The sequence below is a fragment of the Megascapheus bottae genome, chromosome 4 (genome assembly GCF_031878675.1).
Source record: "Megascapheus bottae isolate mThoBot1 chromosome 4, mThoBot2.hap1, whole genome shotgun sequence".
Taxonomy (NCBI): Eukaryota; Metazoa; Chordata; class Mammalia; order Rodentia; family Geomyidae; genus Megascapheus; species Megascapheus bottae.
The window spans coordinates 16,535,609-16,558,154 of record NC_143512.1 but is presented as its reverse complement, the minus strand read 5'-3'; the positions used below and the strand labels follow the sequence as shown (position 1 = coordinate 16,558,154).

General features: G+C 39.6%; 1 non-coding gene across 1 annotated transcript; it reads left to right on the top strand.

Annotated features, from left to right (window-relative positions):
• The first annotated feature begins 1,523 nt into the window (after positions 1-1,523).
• LOC150064106 (U6atac minor spliceosomal RNA) lies at positions 1,524-1,649 on the top strand. Its single transcript, XR_016535323.1, has one exon. It is a non-coding gene; the product is annotated as a U6atac minor spliceosomal RNA (small nuclear RNA).
• Positions 1,650-22,546: the final 20,897 nt, after the last annotated feature.

Sequence of the window (22,546 nt, the reverse complement as noted above, 5' to 3'; positions counted from 1 at the left end):
TTGTATCAAGGTTTTGCACTATTGCAAATCTCTGCTAGGAGAGCCCAAGGTTTCTACTGATTATGACAAATGAGGGAAACCATTGAGCCTAAGTTCCTTTGAGTCTGGCTTACTTCACTTAATATGATCTTTTCTAAGTCTTTCCATTTCCTAACAAATGGGGCGATGTCATTCTTTCTGACAGCAGCATAGAATTCCATTGTGTACAAATAGCACATCTTGTTGATCCACTCATCAACTGAGGGACATCTAGGTTGGTTCCATATCTTTGCTATGGTGAATAATGCTGCAATGAACATTGTTGTGCTAGTGGATTTAGTATGCCCTAGTTTCTGGATGGTTAGGTAAATGCCAAGTAGTGGAATTGCTGGGTCAGAGGGGAGTTCTATGTTTAGCCTTTTGAGGCACTGCCACACTGCTTTCCATAGTGGTTGAACGAGTTTCCACTCCCACCAGCAGTGTAGTAGTGATCCCTCCTGGCCACATCCCCTCCAGCATCTGTTGTTATTCATTTTCCTGATCCTGGCCATTCTAACTGGAGTGAGGTGGAATCTTAGAGTTGTTTTGATTTGCATTTCTTTTATGACCAGAGATGTTGAGCATTTCTTCATGTGTCTATAGGCCATTTTTGTTTCTTCTTCAGAGAAGACTCTCTTTAAGCCTTTGGCCCATCTTTTAATGGGATGGTTGTTACTTTGGAGATTAGTTTTGGATTGATTCAATCTTTTGAGCTGTTGATATATTTTAGATATGAGGCCTTTGTCTGTTGTATGGTTGGTGAAGATCTTCTCCCACTCTGTAGGCTTCCTAATTAGTTTACTAGCTATGTCCTTTGCCATACAAAAGCTCTGCAGTTTAATGCAGCCCCACTTATCCAGCCTTTCTCTGATTTGTTGTGATTCTTGGTCCTTATTAAGAAAGTTTCGACCTGTGCCAAGGAGGTCTAGTGTATCTCCTATTCCTTCTTGAAAAGTTTTCAGAGTGTCAGCTTTTACCTCCAGGTCTTTGATCCATTTGAAGTTAATTCTAGTGCAGGGTGACAAAGAAGGATCCAACTTTAGTTTTCTGCAGGTGCTTAACCAGTTCTGCCAGCACAACTTGTTGAAGAGGCTATCTTTTTTCCATTCTATTTTTTTTGGCTCCTTTGTCAAAGATTAGGTGGCCATAGGTCTGTGGTTTAATATCTGGGTCTTCAGTTCTATTCCATTGGTCTTCAGGCCTGTTTTTGTGCCAGTACCAAGCTGTTTTGATAATTATAGCTCTGTAATAGAGTCTAAAGTTTGGAATTGAAATTCCTCTGGCGCTGTTTTTTCTGCTAAGAAGTGTTTTTGCTATACGGGGTCTTTTATTATTCCATATGAAATGTTGGATTGCCTCTTCTATTTCTTTAAAGAATGACATTGGGATATTGATGGGTATTATGTTGAATTTGTACATAGCCCTTGGCAAGATTGTCATTTTCACGATATTGATTCTTCCAATCCAGGAGCATGGATTCTGCTTTAATTTCCTTTTTCAAGGTTTTGAAGTATGAAAGGAGAGAAGGTTAGCACTCCCCTTGACAAGGATGGAAGAGGTCCTTGGGCCTGACAACACGCATACAGTTAAGGCATTGCCACCTACTTCAAAACTTTTAAAATAAAATTTACCAAGTATATTTATGGACAATAGCATGATACTATACAACCAACAAAGAGAGAATAAACTGATCTCTACTACAGAGAAGCAAACGAAAAATTAATCATCTTACGCACATAATTATTTGTTGCTTTGTGGAAAGAATACTTCAATTGCACAGAAATACCTAATATAAGATAGTGTCCAGGCAGAATTCAAGCCCCATGACCCACAAAAAAAAAGGAAAAAGAAAAGTCCAGTCAGTTTCCTACAACTAGTAGTTAACAGAGCTGAGACTTGAGCTGAAGAGTCCAGTGGCCCTGTGTTTAAGCACAATATTAGGTTCTCTCTCCTGCCAACAGAAATGTTGAAGCAAACGACTAAAACAATGTCTACTTCTTTTTTGGCATACTGGCTTGAAATTCAAATATTCAGATATCCAACAAGTCAGGCTACTAAAAGATGAAGCAGATAGATAGATAGATAGATAGATAGATAGATAGATAGATGTATATATATATATATATATATATACAGAGACGAGCACTAAAAAGTAATCTCAGTGATATAGTGTGCAGCGGTAGTGTTGGAGTGACAGCACTGTTTACAGCATGTTCTCATCATGTAAATAATTTTGAAATGAACCTCTAAAAACTACACAAAGAAAAACACAGTTGATTTTGAACTTACAAAAGGAACAACAAATTTGGTGGGGAACTTTACCAAAAAATATTTTCTAGTATTTGCAGTTGTAAACAGGTACTGATTATTCTAATTTGAAAATGTTCTGTATTTGAATTGAGGTATTTCAAATGTCCACTTGAAATTTAATTTGATTCCCATGGGAAAACACACACACACACACACACACACACACACACACGATGAAAATGAGGACGAGTGTACATGTACTGGGTTTTTTGTTTTGTTTTGCTAGTCCTTGGGTTTGGAGTCAGGGCCTGAGCACTGTCCTTGAGCTTTCTCAGGGCTGGTGTTCTACCACTTGAGCCACAGCACCACTTCTGACTTATTTTCCTCTATGTGGTATAGAGGAATTGATCCAGGGTTTTGTGCATGTTCAGCAAGCACTCTACCACTAGGCTACCACTTGGCCCCTGGTTTACTTTTTTTTTTAATCTTACTTCCTCAGCCTAATCTACCTACAGGAAAAGATGATTATTACTCCTTATTTACCCCTTCCTCCTGTACCTGATAAGTAGCAATTAGCAGGACTTTTAAATGAAGAGGTGGGTGGGGGGTATTCTGTTACAAACTATAGTTTCATCATAATTCCTTTCATCTTGGCCATTTTTTTTGTAATCCATGGTACCTGATAACTCAAACCAAAATCCTCCATAGGTCCTCTCAAAACTCTTGGGATTTCCCTGGGACTGATTCATGTTCCACCTAATTCTAAACCCTTCTCCCTGTGGGTTCTTTTATCAGTGAAGCCTTTTCCCTGGAGTTAATAGATTATGAATCAGATCTGTGTAAATCCCCCTAAATTAGAATAGATTTTTTAATTTGCATATTTAGTATATTTTTAATAACTGTAAAAAAACTAAGAAAAAGACTTTATTGGAGACAGAGAAAATAAAAGGACAAAGCACACTGAAGAAAAAAGAATTCTAGAAATCTCACAGTTTGAAATCTCAAGATTGGCCAATGGAACACAACCTCATTATTTTACTTCCTTCCATCACCAAATAAATGCAAGCAGAACTTGATGAACAGCATGGATGTGCAACAGGATTGGTAACTGCCTTCTACTTCTCTGCATAAGAATCACCTGTGATTAGAGAGTGACTTATTTCCTCATCTTTCAGTTTAAACACTGTGCTTTCACACAGCCTTCTGAATGCCTGGCCAGGCTTCTGCGGAATTTTATTAACTGTTTTCTGAAATGTAGTTTCTAGTTCAGCAGTCCTGTGAGTAGAGAGGACTGAAGTTCTGCAATACTGCTGATACACAGACTATACTTCAATTAGGAGGCTCTAGATTAGCTTAAGTAAAGGAATCACAGGACACGTAAATGCTGCAAGCATGGGTCCAAACACAGGGATATACCTACATATAATATAAAGGTCTGTGGATCATAACATAAAGAAGCACCATACCATTTTGGTTGAAGGCATGAGCTCTTGATCATAGCAAACTTGATTGTGAGTAGCCAGAAACATCACTCATGACTTCTGCAATTCCAGAAAGGTGCTTAATAATGCTGACCTGCTAGATACAACAGCAGTTAGATCAACAATAATAGGCGAAACCTTATGATGTTGACATTTTTTTTAAGTTGGAATTGATCAATTCTGGGCAATTCTATAGAGTCTGACCTACTAGCACCATTTCTTTGTTGATTTTGAACATCAAACTGTATAGATGTGATCATGCAATGCACAGAGTAAGAACACAATACATTCAAATGTGTACACTTTATTCTAAGTTATGTATGTGTGCTTTAAAGAATGTAGATGGGAGCAAATCCTTTACCATCAGTGAGACTTCTTGTATTTTTTTCTTCCTTTTTTGTCTTATTAGATTAATATTATAGTTAAACTTCATGACTCTAGAGTCAGCCTATTTGAATCCCAAACCACCACTTACAGCAATGTGACTTTTGGGAAGTTGCTTAGATTTCCTTGCCTCAAGATTTTACTCATCTAGCCAGTGCGGTGGCTCACACCTGTATTCCTAGCTACTCAGGAGGCTGACATCTGAGGATCAACGTTCAAAGCCAGCCCAGGCACAAAAGGACCTAACACTCTTATCTACAATTAACCTCTAGAAAACTGGAAGTGGGGCTTGGCTCAAGGGTAGGGCAGTAGCCTTTAGCTGAACAGCTCAGGGACAACACCAAGGCCCAGGGGTAGGGTGATGGCCTTGAGCTGAAGAGCTCAGAGACTACAACCAGGCCAAGTTCAAGCCCCATGATTCACACATACACAAATATATATATTTTTTAACTCATCTACAAAACACAGACTAGCAGTTTTTTAGTTTACGGGATTGTGATAAATAATTAATAGTTGTAAATTACAACAGTTTTGTATGTTATACAAAAAGATAGAACATAAACTGAAGGTAGATACATAGATAGATAACAAAAGAAACAAAAAGTAACAAAAGAAAATAGAAGAAGCAGATACAAAATTGAAAGTAAAAAATGCACGGCAAAGCAAAATGATTCCACCCAATGTGAATTTTGTACAGTACAATAATAATGTTGGCCAAATCAATGTAAATTAATAAATTGTAAACAGACCCAACATATTTAAGGAAAGAAATAGATTCTAGATAGGTCATCAGTTTGGGCAGTAATTTTCATAACTTTCTAGTCATTCTGCTTCAGTGATAAGCAATGATGAGAAATCAACAGAAGCTACTTTTACCTGCCTAACAATGAAGAAAGACTTGCCGATGCTAATAAATAAATAAATATTGTTTTATAACCAAATAAAATAATATAGCGGTAAGGTCAAATCTATAACTCCACAGATGGCAAGACCAGCAAGTAAACCTGCAAATAACTAGGAAAATATAGTACCAACGTATTACTTTAGGGAAAATCATATTATACTGGAACATTAAAGAAAGTTATTTTGTTATGTTTAAGAATATGACATTGTTACTCATCCAGTAGGCTGCCTAGGGATTTGAAAAGATATCTGAACTCTAATTTTAGTTCTGCCATTGATAATTTATAGCCAACAGGAAGTAATTAAACCTTCCATATAAAAAACATTGAAAATTTGAAAAAAAATATAGATCCATTGTACTTATAAACTGGTGTGTTAAATGGGAACCCCTTTATTCAACTTTGTATAATTACTTAATGATAATACAAATATAATTTTAAAAAGAAATATATACAAGTAGGAAAAATGAATTTCATCATAGTGAAATAAGCTATTGTACCAGGAGTCAATGAATAAGAAAGAATGATTTCTGTGTTTTTATTTCTTTAGCAGGTCTTTTATAGAAAGCTAAAATTGACGGTGATAGTTCTATCTGTTCAATCAAAAACATATTCTCTATTTCTCACAAATTCTGTTTCCAAAGACTGAACAATATGCGTCACTTTTTAAATTATATTCTACAATTGTGACTCAATATTTCCACTTACAAGAGCACTTAGCACCTCCCATCCTCCAGAAGTATGCTTTCTCAGCCAGCCAGAAGCGCATCACCACCGCTTTCACAAGTTCTCACTATAATAGTGAGAACTCTGAGCCCAGGATATTTTTAAGGAAGTTTGTTTTAAAAAAAAAATCATTCAGATTGTTGTCCTTAATGTACTATGTTATCTCTCATCTCTTTTGCTGTCCCTTGGTTATCCCATATTGTTACAGTATCTCACTTTGTTATCTGATATATCGGATATATTTGTATTTGGTTATTTGAAATTGGATAGGGAAGGGGGGAAAAACAAGATGAGGGGTGGGGGGGGGAGGGAAATGGGGACCAAGACATGTGGAAGGGTATCAATTAATGCAACTTCTATCTGGCAAATATCATGTAACCCTTCTATTAATTACAATAAAAAATATATGAAAAAAATTATTCAAGGGCTGGGAGTTTGGCCTAGTGGTTAAAGTGCTTGCCTAGCATGCATGAAGACCCGGGTTTGATTCCTCAGTACCACATACATAGAAGAAAGCCGGAAGTGATGCTGAGGCTCAAGTGGCAGAGCTCTAGCCTTGAGAAAGTCCAAGGACGGTGCTCAGGCCCTGAGCCCAAGCCCAGGACTGAAAAAAAAAAAGTTCCATCTTCCACAAATAAAGGATCTATTTAAAAAAAAAAATCATTCAGCTAGGAGGACTGGCAGAGCAAGAACCAGAAGACAGTATTGTAGAACTTCAAATCATTGTACAGAGAGGAGGGCCTCATCTAATATGTGCACTTATGAAACACTTCATCTTATCAGTCACCTCTTGCATCATTCTACCACCCATCCATTCCTTCCCCACTTTTCTCATCAAAGTTTCCTAGCTCCATTTTCTTGCGTGTTCATTGAGCGTCATGACCGCATTTGCATTTTCTCTGGTCTTTTATTACCCTCCTTTTAGCCTAGCCTAGACATTTCTCAGATTCCTAATATACTTATGTTATGAAATCTTTAATTGTTCAAAGGGATGACATCATAGACTATGTGTTACTACCTGTGCCATACTTCAGTCAACTTGACCATATAGATATGCATATAACCCTGTATGTGTTACAAATCTGTTTATTTTTTATTAAAGAATTTATTAACATTGATTTTTACATCTTATTTCAAATGACATGTTTAACAAACAAGTGTTCAAGAAGGGAATCTCTATAAACAATCACTGGCACTTAGTTTTTATATTTTATATCGTTCCAGTTTTACTATATGTGCTGCCAAAGCGAGCACTATGTTTATATTTTACATATGTTTATATGTAAAAATAAAACCTGCCTTTGCCTCTCTGAGCCTGGCTACAATAAACATAGATATGCAGCTACCTTTATTTTATCCCAACTTTTATTCTTCAGAATATCCAAGAGTGGTATGACTAGATCATGAAGTCGTGGGCTGGGTACTTCTTTTTTAAGTTTGAAGCAAATGTGGCAAAATGTTAAAACTCAAAGAGTTGGTTAGGTGGATGTGGCTTAAGTAGCAGAGTTTCTGCCTAGGCCATGAAGCCTTGAATTAAAATCTAACCCCCGTACCATAAAAGACAAGAGCTTGGCATTGGTGTGTGTTGTAATCTCACCACTCAGGACACTGAGGTAGGAGGATCTAAGTTCAAGAACAATCTTAGCTAATAGCAAGATCCTCTTCAAATTAAAGAAGTTATTTGGCAGGAATACAGATGTTTTATTATTATTATTATTTAGTTTTATATCTGTATCTCATTTAGTTGTGTAACTATTTTATCTTTAAAATGGCTCCCATCTCCTCAAAGATAAAATATAAAGATAATTAAGTGTGAGTTAATTTATGTCTTTCATCAGTCATCAAAAAATATGTGTAGTCTATCTGGCATGGAGACTGATATTAGGTAGAAAAAATATGCCCTGTTCTCTGGGGTCCAGTCTCCAGTGTATACTTTTTCCCAGTTTCATTTTCTCTGTGTGTGTATGTGCATGTATGTATGTGTTGCAACCATATACTTTGTGTCAGATAGATACATGAGCTGAGTGCTGAAGTCCTAATTTCCCATGTGATGGGTCTGTTCTCCACCAAAAGGATAAAACCAAGATAAAACTTATGTATAAGAAGAAAACGCTCACCAGGAGCAGGGTGGAGGAGGTCTTACCTTCAGACTCTCCCACCTTCAGACGTATGAGAGATAAATATCTGATATTTGTGACATACCTTTTATGGTATTCTGTGATTGCAGCCAGCGTTGAATAGAAAAGATATGTAACTTCATTCCACATCTGAAAAGTAATGACTCACAAAGTGTGTCCACACCCAACAGGAGATGAAAATGCCCAGAGCTGCTCAGTACTCAGGAACCTGACTCCCAAAGCATTGATTCCCCATGTTCCATCTCTGCCCTGGTTTGCTACATATGAGGGAGAATCTTATGCCCAAGATTGTGTGTTCTAACATAGAAGATGCACAATTGGTCCTTTTCCCCAATATTCAAGGGCTTTTGTATGTACTAACTCGTTGTTGTTGTTTGTCAATCCTGGAGCTTGAACTCAGGGCCTGGGCACTGTGTCCTTGGACAGTTTTTGCTCAAGGATAGCACTCTGCCACTTCTGGCTTTTTCTGTATATGTGTTTCCAAGGAATCAAACCCAGGGGTTCATGCATGATAGGCAAGCACGCTACCATGAGGCCATGCTCCCTGCCCTAACTCGCTTTTTTTAGTTATGCTCCCAGTGGAACAGATTTGGGTATGCATATTTGATCAAAAATCTGGATAAAATATCTTCCCTGTGACTACTCATCGACTCTTGTTTTAATTGTTAATTCTCCTGGTTCACTTTAAAAATATGTCAGAGCCAGAGATCTCATGCAGTCAAGAATTCAATGTAGATTCTACAAACTTAAGAAAAGTGAAGGAAGGAGCGCGTTGTGAGGGATAGGTGAGAATGCTGAAAGGGTTGATGTTATTCAAGATGCATTGAATTCATAAACTGCTTTGTCAAATGGCAGCTCCTTTGTAAAACTACTTAAAGGTAATAAAATGCTTTTGCTAAAAAATAATGAAGCCTAAAAGGAAAATGAAAAGCATATGCATATTCCCAAAAATGTGTTATTCATTTAAAAAATGCCACTGTTTTGAAGAATTAGAGTTTGTATATAATAGGATGCTGTAATTGTGCACGCTGATCATGAATTTTTAGGAATTTTGCAGCTTGGTTATTGAAAATAACCAAGAGGAAAAATAAAATACACACGTCGGATTTTATGACGTGTGTATTTATTGGAAAAAGTTAATGGATTGGGACACAACTCCATTTGTTAAATCACAGTTCAATTGCAACCAGGTGTTCGCCCCAGAAGCAAAGTTTGGCAATAGTGAACTAAATATTCTGTAAGAATCTTTTGGGGATAGTTGTTATAATAAAATTATTGTGTATGTTATGAATATTTATAAATTGAATGTAACATACTTCACATTGTAAAAGTTCTGATAAACTTAAATGTGTAAACACATACAAAAAAAGCCACTGCCTGAAACTTGAGTCATTTTTCTATCATTAGAAAACATATTGATTTAACAAATTTATTAAATAAGTGGATTAAATAGATTTGAGGTATATTCAATGCCTGCAATACACAGTGCAATATGAATATAGGTAAACATAATGTGATCTCAAATGCCTACATCTGAGTTTATTCAAAAAATATTTCTTAGCCGGGTGCAGTGGCTCACACTTGTAAACCTAGCTACTCAGGAGGCTGAGATCTGAGGATCATGGTTCAAACCCAGCCTAGGCACTAAAGAATTTGAGACCCTTATCTCTAATTAACTTCTGGAAAATGGGAAGTGGCACTGTGGCTCAAGGGGTAGGGTAGAAGCCTTGGGCTGAAGAGCTCAGGGACAGTTCCCAGGCCCAGAGTTAAAGCCCCATGACCAACAAATTAAAAAAGTATTTCTTTCCATTAAAAATGCTTTAACAAAAAATAGTCAATGAATAAAATTAAGTGGTACAAAAGCAAAAGTATATATGGGGAAAGCAATTAAAAATTCATTTACCGAAGGACTTTGAGAGCTTAGAGGAAAAGCAAATACTCTTCATTAAATTAAATTATATTGAAATCCTAAATTGTCACATTCTTGTAGGAATAACAGCTATACTACAACACAATTCATCTTTTCTTTCAAACAGGTATGACTAGATCATAGTTCAGTTCTTTCCTGTGTTTTCAGTGTAAGCTGGGATTTATTTATGGTATCAGACAGATGGGCAGGATGTAGCCAGCAAGCCATGCTTTATCAAACCCCTGCTCCAACTCAAGCACCCTGCAGCATTCCTAGGTTATAGACTTACTGCCCACAAGACTCAGGCCAAACTCAGAGGCTTAAGATCCTTGCTGCCATTTTCCCCAACTTGCCACATTCTCTTACTTCTTTTCTGTGTCTTCTTTCTCCCACTGGCATCCTAAGTCTGGATTTCTCAGGCAGTTTGTTCTCAGAATCCCTGACTAGCACCATGGAAGGAGGGTGGATCTATTTGACATTTTTTGTTTTAATGGCCAGTAGAGGCATGTATTTGAGAGTGGAAATATTTAGGATTATTGTTTAGCCCAGATGTTATTATTGACAAAAGTGGAATCAGTATAGGTTAGTTTCTTAAAGAGCTTCAAACACACCAGATGGGAAATAAGCCAATGGCAGTTATCTTTACATAAACAGTTACACCATTTTATACACAAACAAGTGGACCAATCTATGAACTAAATTGCACAATAGAGTTCCATAGGAGGTGACTTTCTTGTAAATCTTGGCAGTTGTTATTGCTAGTATGTTATCGTTATTTAAAATATGTTATTTTCAACAACAAAAAAGAAAAAGGAAAGTGAAGAATTGCTTACAGGTCATATCATTTGTAGTTAACCAAGAAAAGGTTTTCTACATATTAGAATTTAATTATGCTTCAAGAAACACTGTTTTCTGTGCTTTTCCTATGCAAGGAGTATAGAATAGGAGAATGCCCCAAAACAGTGGAGAAAAGTAACCTGTGATATTCTGGCAACTATTGTAACTGTATTGGTCAAAAGTTCATAGGAAGCAATTGTCAAACTTAACTCATAACTGTAGTTTGGTTGAACAAGTGGAATATGTACAAAGAGTGTAAGAATGGAAATCCTCAATAATCACATGTCTGTTTTTGAAGCTGGACCATATTTAAGGATAAAGTGAAGCTTTCTTAATCGATTACTACATGCCCAGCCAAAATGCCATGTTGGCATAGAACACTACATCCAGAGATTAATAACTGAGCTCTTGTCACCCCTAGCATAAAGAGGGGCAGATAGTTAACAAGGTCCTGGCTTTTGGCAAGATGAAAAGCTCAACTAATGGTAGCTAGGGTCCTTAGAAAAAAGTATGCAAGCTGTGGTGAGCCAATAGAGGAAGGAAGAAGGTTCAAAATCCCACTTTCAGGGTCTTTGCTGCACCAAGGTGGAGTTTAGATGGCGGTTATTGTAGTCTTTGAGGGCCAGCTTCCCAGAGTATACAGTAGGCTTGAAAACGGCAGAGACTACCCAGAGGAGAAAACAGAACATCTCCAGTGTAATAAATATATTTGTAAAATAATGGAAATAGGAACTATCTTTTTTGGTCTTTTGGAGTATTTTTAATAAACTCAACTCCTTCATGCTTTTTGAACACCATTAGTGTCCTATTAGACTGTAGAAAATAATAAATTAAAGCAAGATCTTCTTTTCCTATCCACTTCTGTCATCGTGTGTGTGTGTGTGTGTGTGTGTGTGTGTGTGTGTGTGTGTGTTCTTAAAAAAAAAAACAGAGGAATGAATTCAAGTACTGAGGAATTTGTAGAAATTTATTTAGCTTCCTTTACTACAGAATTCAAAAAGATCTGCCAACAGTTTTCTGGTCTAGACTGATTATATAGTTATCGACCATCTTGGAATGAAAAAATAATGTAAGGTATATTTTCCACATTTGTCATAGAAAAATGCCTCACTTCACTTTCTGATCCATTAATATTCCTAAACAATCTAGGAGGAAATAATGGAATTTGCTGAATTCAGTGTTCAAGTCAGCAGCAAAGCTACTTGCACATTAACATTTAATGCAAACAAATGACTAAAACGGCAGGTATGTGTACAAAAATTGTAGATAACACATAAAACTACATCAAACCATCATGATCAAGGAATAATATCCAAAACAGAAACTATGCCCATTTTGGCAAAGTATGGTCCTTTCTTCATGAGAATGTAAGAAACCAAGAGGTAGAACAATTATGTCAGTAACCTGAAGCATCTAGAGCAGTGTACCTATGACCCAGACTCCATCCCCCCCTTTTTTTTCTTTTTTCTTTTTTTTTATTGTAATTAGTAAAAGGGTTACATGATATTTGCCAGATAGAAGGTGCATTAATTCACATACATTGATACCCTTTCACATGTCTTGGTACCCATTACCCTCCCCCCCACACCCCTCACCCGTCTTGGTTTTCCCCCCTTCCCTATCAAATTTCAAATAACCAAATACAAATAAATTCAATATATCAGATAACAAAGTGAGATACTGTAACAATATGAGATAACCAAGGGACAGCAAAGGAGATGAGAGACAACATAGTACATTAAGGACAACACTCATTCGTTATATGGCTTTTGTCCATCCCCCTTTTTAAACAATATTGCCTCTGGATAGTTTCTCAATTCTCAGAGTTGGATGGTTGGGACAGAAAGCATCTGCCCTGTCAGGCAATGGGTGGCTAATGCTTATATACCTAACTCCTCAGAAGGCTGACATCTGAGAATCAGGGTTTGAAATCAACCCCAGGAAAATAAATCTGAAAGAGATTTACTGACAAGTAACCATCAAAAAGTCAAAAGTGGAAGTATGGCTCAGTGGTAAAGTGCTAGCCTTAAGCAAAAAAAAAAAAAAAAAGCCAAGTGGGACAAGAAAGAGAGCTTGAGCTCTGAGTTTATGACACACACACACACACACACACACACACACACACACACACACGAAACAAAAGAAACTATTTGGCCCCCAAAGCCTAAAATGTTTATTTTTCTGTCATTTACAGAACAAATTGTGGATCACTGTTCACACTATTCAACTTTATCATAGCATTACTCATTGAATCCCTATAGTTATTTTTAGCAAATATGGTCATTAATGCTATGATTTAATAATGAATAAAAAGCAACCCCTTTTTCCTTAGGAAGTTATGTCTAGATTTTCAAACCCAAACAAAATTTTGTGTAAGTTGTGAACTATTTTAAATAATCAAGGAAGTGGAGGAAAGTTATAAAAGAGGGAGAGAAATAATAGATAAATAAAGAAAGGGAATCTTTGTGAAAATAAGACATAAAAATATTAAGGAAATAAATAACAGATCTTATGAGGGTAGGAGAAAAGCAGACCATTTTCTGTCCCATCTCATGAGAGAGAGGATTACTTAAACTCCCTGAGTCATCTTAGGGAGTTTATCTCACTTCCATTTCCTACTATAGGAAAGACACACCACTTGTGTCGAACTTACGATTTTCCAAATGGCATGTAGATACTGTCCCCACCTTCATAGTTTGAACACATGCACAGATTTCAACACAGGATGCTCCTTTAGCCCCCAAAGAGACCTTGGCCCGCATGGTTCCTTCGGATAAGGATTACAGGAAAGTAGCAGGAATGAGTTAGTAAAAGAAATCTTTATAATAAGATCCTTACAATAAGAAATAATAACTTATCTTCTTTTTTTTTTTTTTTTTTTTTGCCAGTCCTGGGCTTGAGCTCAGGGCCTGAGCACTCTCCTTGGACTTTCTCAAGGCTAGAGCTCTACCACTTGAGCCTCAGCACTACTTCCGGCTTTTTTCAATGTATGTGGTACCGAGGAATCGAACCTGGGTCTTCATGTATGCTAGGCAAGCACTTTAACCACTAGGCCAAACTCCCGGCCCATAACTTATCTTCTTACAACTGACATGCAGAACAAAAGACTGATTGAGCCCTGTGGTAGTGATAATGATGATGATGACCCCAAATCAAAGAAAACTGAGCTTCCCTCAGTGAGTTGGTGTGCTGTCTAGGTTGATGTTTGTTTAGGGTGTTTTAAAGGTCTACTTTCGAGCTTTATTGTCTAAGTTCTCTGGCTCTTGTTCTTCTTGGTGGGGGAGGATGTGCAGGGGGGAGTGCTGGTCCTAGAACTTGAACTCAGGGTATGGACACTGTCCCTGACCTTTTGTACTCAAGACTAGTACTCTACCATTCGAGCCACAGCTTCACTTTTAGCCTTTTTAGTGGTTAATGGCACATATGAGTCTCAAAGACTTTTCTGCCTGAGCTGGCTTTGTATCACAATTCTCCCATCTCAGCCTCCAAAGTAGCTAGGATTACAGCTGCAAGGCACTTGCCCCCAGTCGGTTCTCCTATTCTTAACAATGCTGTTGCTTGCCCTTGCTGTAACAGGTCCACTTCCTTTCTTCCTTGGTGCCACACTCCAGTCTTGTTTTGACTGTTTTTCTTTTACCTTTTGGCACCACTGGATTTTCCAAATGCTTTCGGAAAAGGCAAGTCAATAATTGAACAAGGACTTACTGTAAAGAGTTGCCTACTTTTGAAGAACTTACAGCCGAATAAGAGATATAAACGGTGGAATAGAAAAATCAAAATATTATGTGTCCCCTGGGACAACGTAAGAGAAAGGTAAGGTCACACCCAGGCCCGGGACTACTTTGGAAGGAAATGCTGCATGACTTGCGCATTGACACCCCCAGGAAGTGAGATTGGAAGAGGAAAGCTGCAGACACTGTTGGGCAGAAGTGAAGAGAATAGGGTTGGAAGGAGGGTTTCTGGAGAGAGACTGGGATGGAGGAGTGAATCAATGAGGGTGGGACTGAAAATGGTGCAGCAACTGTGAGTCTCCCGAAAGGACTTAAGCAGAAATGCTATGTAATTGAAGTAATCCAAGAATCCACACAATGGATAAGGAAAATGGAGAGCATCGCAGAGACAAATGTCTCACTGTGCTGAACAGACCCAGTGATACCGCCCTCTGCGGTCCTGGAGGAGAGGAACTCTGCCTCATCTCTACAAAGACCTACATTGATGAGAGATGCACTTTTAAAGGAGAAGCCAAGGAAGGGGAAGGAGCCTGTAATAACTCTAGAAGAACGCAAACCCCCACAACTTGGGCTGTTTTCTGCCATCGATGCCGCAATCCCTTCACAGCACTCACTCTCTGGTAGATTCATGACCTTCACTCCATCCTTGATTACATCCTGGAGGAGGGTGACAAGAAGCAGGCCCCAGCCTTTAAGGCCAAGGTATTATTCCAATTCGGAGGAAAGAAGAAAAAAAAAAGTCTGTCTAGTATATCTGTCTTGGCTCTACCATAGATCAGAAACCTCTGTCAGTGTCTAACCACTGGTCCAAATCACCTCGGATGTAACAGCCGATGACTCAGGTTTTGGCTGTCACCACCCAGCATGAGGCGATAGATCAGAGGGAAGGGATCGTGCATTCCCAAGGTTCCAGAAAAAAAAAAAATCTTTAAAATCATCTTCACAGTCAGTTGTTTTTGGACAATGACCCTGCATCCTCAGTCCTGACATCAGAGGACTAGGTCCCGGGTGTGCGGGCAAAGCCAGCTCCCTGTTAAAGAAGGGCCTTCACGACCAGGTCTAGTCGGAACTGTTCCCTCCCGCATCTCCTGCCACTCCCTGGGCTGGTTACCAGGGACCCACATGGAGTACCCAATTGCAGTGGTTCGGAGCGTTGATTCCCAGGACTTCCCAGGACCCGGGCGAGGCCGGCTCCGACACGCCTATGTGTTGTCGGGGTGGTGGCAGCAGCTGCGGGGAGACGCGGGCCGCGCTCCAGCACAGTGGGATTCGGCCCAGCGGCTGAGTCGGTGTCGCCCTTTGGCCATTCCAGCCCTGCACTGGCGGAGCCGCGAGTCATCTCTCCGGCGCCCTCTCTGACTCACATGGCAATGCGTAAATGATCTTTCCCGGATCTGCAAAGGTGTAAGAGTTCAATTCCGAGCCTGTTGTCTCTTGCTAGACTTCTCTTATCTCCCTACCCAGTCCTGTGCCTCCAGCCCGAGGTGACCTAATTGTCCAAGCTGCTCTGCGCGCTGTTCCCCAGCCCAGAATCTGGGTGCAGCGTCCCCCGAGCGAGAGCTGCGCGCTCAGCCCGGTCCTGGAGAGCTCCCCGCCCGCCCGCCCGCCTGCCCACCTGCCCGCCTGCCAACACCCAGAGGCTCCCGGCCTGGAAGGTGTCCGGGCTCTTGGCTTTAGGATTTTTTTTTTAAGTTCTTGACAATCTATTAGAATCTGACGTAGAAGCCCCTAATGCGCCCTGTCCCATCCACCAACAGAACGTGCTTGCTCTGAAATCCATTAACATCCCGATGAAGCCCGTTAGGCTGTGGTTCATCTCATCTCCGTTCCCAGTCCTTTCTGCCCGCTAATTCACACCTGAGTTTTCTGGGGAAGAGCAACTCAAGTGCGGTGAATAAAAGCATCTCATAAGCAAACTACTCAATTGTTCCAATAGCAGAAGAGGAAAAGTACGAGTTTACATGGACCACACGAACGGTTTAAAGATGTGCAAAGGTGTGTGAAGGTGTGTAAGAGGCCAAGGCATCGGTCCTGAGAGTACCTGCTGATGTCAGGTATTCTTCTTCCCAAGGAGAAAAAAAATCAAGCACAGAAAACCGCCCTGAAAAAAGGTGCCAACACCCATCCCTTCCAACACATACAAGTTCTTAGTCTAGGGCTGAGGCATGGTTAAAAGGAGGGAGGTGGGGGGAAATTCCTGATGATTTTGCTAATGTTAAAATTCCATAGATTTGACTAGACCTCCTTTATTTTTGTCTTTTTGCATCATCAATTCAGAATTCTGTACAGAAAGAGCATGACATCAAAGAAAATCATTGGTCTAGGAGAAAAGAGCCCGTAGGCGTTTAGGTGCTATATATTTGAGGCCAGAAAGCTCTGGAATATCAAGGAGACTCCAACTGAAGGCAACAGCATGGGTGAATATGGCCCTTGGGTGCTTTGAGCTTCGCATGGGTCTCTAAGGCAGGCTTTGCATATGGGAAGGTTATTCCAACTTGGTGGGGAGAGTTCAGTGCCAAACTGGGGTGGACCTGGGTTTCCAGCTGCCTGATGTTTTACTATTACTATTTTTTCTGTCAGTTTGTTTCAGGGAACTGTTCCTCTTGCCATTGATAGGAGTGGTTGTAACTTACAACTTCACTGACTGTGATTTAAAGGAAATTGTAGACCACTATGAGCACATAATTTATGTGAGCCTGAACAACTGTATCAAGGGGGTAAGTGTCGAGCCGTTGAGAATCTACCAAGGGGTAGACTTAACTATAGTTTAACTTTCAAGAAAATAGAAAATAATTTGGAAATAATTATCTCATAAAGCCATTTTTACAAGTGCTAATTAAAATGCATTGCTGGCATCTAAAATGACTACCTAGAAATTGACAGCTGTTAATGGAGGAGTTACAAAGCAGGTACTGATAGAGGATATGTGCAGTGCGCACCAAGAAAAGTCTTTCCTACATTAAAGTGCAGCTTTGACTTTGAAGTAAGAAAAGACAAAGTAAGTAAGGGCTTGGGAAGCAAACGGGAGCGGAAAAGGGAATTCTCCTGAGACAACCCCTAAAGAGTGAGACTTGGCTCCGGGATTTCTGCTTTGTTTTTGATTTTTGCTTCAGGAAGCTTTCTTGGGACGTGATACACTTTGAATTTCTAAAACGTATCATAGTGATCACGTCCCCAATAACCCCCCCGTCTCTGGATGTAGTGTGAGTATTTGAGAGGGATGGATGGATAAGGGGTGGACATGCATGCCCCAGCCACCATGTGTGCTTTCAACGGTAGGAATCTCCCTCTGAGACCAGGGTCCTTTCATAACGAGTCCCATAGCTTTCAGGGCATCTTTGAAGCCGGAGAAGAGGCTACAGATCGGTCTTCCCTCTTCCCCGTGGACTTAAATCTTTCACCCCTTGGACTGGCGTGGCAACGCACGCCCGTGATCCTCAAATTCTGGAGGCTGAGGCAGGAGGGAGACCAAGTGGAGGCCAGCCTGTGCTGTGAGACACTGTTACCATCACAAAAACGTTATCTTTCGCTATTTTGTTTTCTTGCAGAGAGAATTCAATCTAAACGAGTCCTGTGACACCTCAGTAAGTAGAAGGATCCGCTGCGGGCTTTTCCCCTACCGAGAGAGACTTCCAGCTCTGGGGGAGGATGTGTCCTGGGTGCTCAGAGCACCTGCTCTCAGGCCACACAAACCACTCCAGCAGGGGACGCCTAGGCTGCCAGCGGGTGGCTGCCCCCCGGCTCTGGACCGCGCTTCTCTGCTCCAGCAGAAGCAGCTGCTTGTCTGCCAGGCAGCGGGGTTGTGTCAAGGCTTTCCTTTCTCCCCGGGCCAATTAGAAAGTGCTGCCGGGAGGGAAGTCAGAGGCACCGCCTTGCTTGAGTCTGGAGCTCCCGGCTGTCTCGCTGCCTGTGGAGAGGGTTCTGCTGAAGAGATCTGGGCGGAGCGAGTGCCAGGATCACGCCTCCCAGACAGAGGCTCCCTCCCTGCCTCGCCGACCCAGCCCGGCTTCCCTCCGCGCCTCCACGAGCCCTTCGCTCCGCTTCAGGACACCTGGGCTGCGTCTCCCCTTCTCACTCCATTCTAACCACCTCCCTTCCCTCCCTTTCTTCTTTCCTCTCCGGGGCGTGTGCGCAGCCGGACTGCCTGGGGAAGATCGAGCTCCACACCTTCAGCAAGTGTCAGGCACAATTCGCCGTGTTCGCCCAGCAAACGCGAAGCACCTTCGAAAACCACTGTAAAAACTTCTCTTCATCTCAGGTAAGCCCAAGGCTTTTTAGGACACAAAGATTAACTTGTTAAAGTGAGGTTCGAGGGCAGAAGTTCTATGGATTTCTCTCTCTCTCTCTCTTTTTTTAATTCAAGTTTTGTCTTTTGAAGAACTCATGAGACAGGTAAAAAGCTGTGGATTGTCCATCTCTGGCTCACACTGGAGCTCCTGTTTTAACAGTGTATGTCTGATTGGCGGGGGGGGGGGGGGGGGGAGGGGAAGGGGCGGGTTGAATGACAGTTCTAAACCTTAAGTAAGTGTGTCAAGTTGTGCTTTGGGAGAGTTCTGCGTTGGAAGGTGCTAGCCGCTGCCGAAGGGAAAGGGGTGATTGTCCAAAACGCCCAAGGCTGACCCAACTTTCAACTGTAGCTCAGTGGTAGAGAACTTGTTTGGTTCAAGGGGCTGGGTTTGATCCCTGGCACGGGGGGCGGGGGGGAATGTCTTTGTTACTTGTGTACTAAGAGATTGTTGTCATTCCCAAGTTTAACAATGGCTACTTAGAGCTGATCACTTAAAATAATAATTGCATCATTATAGATGTAATAAGATAGGTGGAATGTATAATGTATATTTATCAAGATACAATGTATCATTATGCATTCTACTTTGTACATTAGATCTCTACCCTGTTACCCTGTGTTTGTTTAATTGCTTGTAGGGGTGCAAAATTGCCATCTCTATTCATAATAAAGTTGGGTATATGTCCTATGGACATTTGGAGACATATGGTTTTAATGATGGAGATAAAGAATGAGAAACAGGGACTCTGGAGAGAGACTTCCAACTTCCAGTCCTAGTCTCAGCCTTCTAGCTGTGCGGACTTGAATCAATTAGCCTCTGGGTGTCTCAGCAAAATAATTATCACATTAGTAAGTTTATATATGATGCTTATGAGAATCAAATGACTCACCCACATGTAAAAGTAGACTTGGAACAATGCCTGGCCCATAACAGGTACATAGTTATTCGCTTTAGTTGGCATGCATGTATAGTTGGCATACCTGATTTCTTTGTTTAATATAGACAAAGATCAACAATGTTGACCTTTACATCATACAGATCATTTATTTCTTATCCATAGATTGGCATTGTGTGTGTGGTTATATGTGCTGTCTGTTGCTTTTAGCCTGGTAGACTTTATCAAATTGCAATCTAAAAGTTATCACTTTACAATCCAGATATCCCTACCAGCAAGGCTGTCATATTTTAGACCTTAAGGAAAAATAAAAACCCATGGGATACAATAAGGCCAGAGACTGAAGCTACCTCACTTGAGCCTGAGTAAGAGATTCAACATGAGCCATACTTATGAGAAATCTGTTTGGGTTTGTGCTTTTTTTTTTCATGGCAAATCGGCAGATAAAATCCATTTACATAAGAAGAGCACAGAGTTCAGGCTTGATCAAGTTCTTGAACAGCATTATAAAAGGGAGAATGTGAATAAATTAGTTTGGCTCCCTCATAGCTCACAGGAAAAGTCTGATGCTAGTTGTCATGATTTTTGCAGATTTTACACTGCAAAAGGAATGCTTAGGAAACTCTTATCAGTCTAATCACTAGGAGCCTAAGAAGTTGAGTCTGCCAGGACTGAAGAGTACTCCAGCTGAAGACACACGTCAGGATTCTCCTCCAAATAAGTCTCTATTAGTCTCCTCAGGGGAAAAAAAAATGTCGATAGCTCCTGTAGATGGTGGTAGTTCAGGAAAAGAAAACTTTTAATGGATTAAGTTTACTAAAATATGTCTAGAGAATGTATTGCTCATGTCTTTTGGAAACACATCTTCTCAGAGAGATCGTGAAGTCATCTGTATATTCTTTCACTTAATTATGCAAAAAACCTCAATTTCCCATGTATATGACACTGTGGATGATGGGGAATACCCATGATACAATTTTAAAAAAAAGAGTGAGAGCCCAGTTACATCACATTTATGCTGAAGAGCAGAAAGTGTTTCCAACATAAAAGTCTGAGCAAATAGCAGAGACTTTGGAGAGGAGGTGGTATTTAGCCTCGAAGCAAGAGTAGGAAGCTAAACAGGAGAACATTCTATTTGAGAGAACTCATATAATCATGCCCTATGCAAATACACTCTACAGAAACAGACTGAGAAATAGATTTGCATAGAGAAAAATGACATAATCTTACCCCTAAACAAGTTTTTAGAGTGAAAATTAACTGCTGGTTTTCCTTTTCAACAGATAAATAATTCTCAGGAAATAGGAAGTAAAGAAGATTCAAATTACTGCCTGAGCTGGGCCTTTCAAATAAAAGGATGGTGGCAGCTTTTCATCCAATTTGCACCAAATTAAAGGACGGTGGCAACTTTTCGCCCAAATTAAAGGACTATCATCCTTCCAGTAATATTTGCTGGCACCAAAATACATGATCTTCATTATGTAATATAAAATGTTAGCGCTGTGACATTTTTATGACCATCAATGGCTATTTTATAATTGCAAAAGAGTCACTTAACTTATTTTTTAAGTTGTGACTATTTAATATGTTTTCAATTCAAAAGAAATGCTATTCCTCTAACATCAAGGAAAATTTCTATTATATTGCTGACTGGCTCTGTGACAATATGTCACATCTGGAGCTTGTATATACCTTCCCTCAGAGGAAAAATCCACAAGTGTAGTAGAAAGTTAAATTCTACAAAAGCACTGAAAGCAAGGCAACTATTTCTTCTTTCTGTGATGATCTTTTTCATGTTTTCATTCTAAAACTTAGCCAAAGAAGAAAATAAGAGTGTATCGTTAGCTGTACATATAATGAAGTGATCTAAAAGAGCTGTTAGGCAAAATGCTATGAACATATTGTAAGCTGAGCTTAAAAGTTACATCAAAGCCAGGTTCTAGTGGCTCACACCCACAATCCTACCTACTCAGGAAGCTGAGATCTAGAGGTTGTGATTCAAAGCCAGACCAGGCAGGAAAGTGTGTGAGATTTTTTTAAATCTCCAATTATACATGAAAAAGGCCAGAAGTATAGCTGTGGTTCAAATGGTAGAGCACAAGTCTGTAGTGAAAAGACTAAACAACAGTGCCCAGGACTCAAGTTAAAGCTCCTGTACACACACACACACACACACACACACACACACTCACAAACATTTAATAGTAATGTTATATCAAATTCTTCTGCAGCAGTGCCTTATAAGGATCATATGTGTATTTTCAAATCTTGTATATTTTTAATTTATTTTGTGGCCACTTTTGAATCTGTACATGTTGGTTTGTAATTAGTGCTGTAAATTTCCCAATAAAGTAATGCTCAAATTAGTTGCTTGTTAATGGTCTTTTAAATTTTAATTAGTAAACAATTCTCATCTATCTTTTTCTATGGGACATCACTTTTCTTCAGCCTTTAGCTTCACTCATGTTGAAAGCCCACTGATCGTATGCCCCTCCTTGAAATATGACTTGATTCTGTCTATAGGAGAAAAATCTTTTCTTTTACATGATAAAGATTTTACTCTTAAATGATCATCTGTACACCAAGTAACATGTAATAAGTTCTTAAATTCTATCATTTCATCATTTTAAGGTAAACTAAAAGCAGCCTAAACTAGTACATTAGTATTCATTGCTCTAACACTTAGCCAGAATGGACTGTTTTAAGGCTGGCTGCTGCATTGTACAAGTCACAAATAACTACTTACTATTTTTTTCATAGATAAAAAAAAGCTCCTGACCTTAAACAAAGTGTAAGGAAAAATTACTTAAGCGCTTTCTTTCTTCAAAGAATTATAATTTTTTGTTTGATCCTATCAAGAGCTAAGAAAGAAAAAAGGTGACACTAACACATTTCTTGAACTGAAAGGCATAGGAAAACAGACAACGTATACTCATTAAATCCCTAAGAAATAAAAGAGTTATAAAGATGAACGTTTGGATAAATA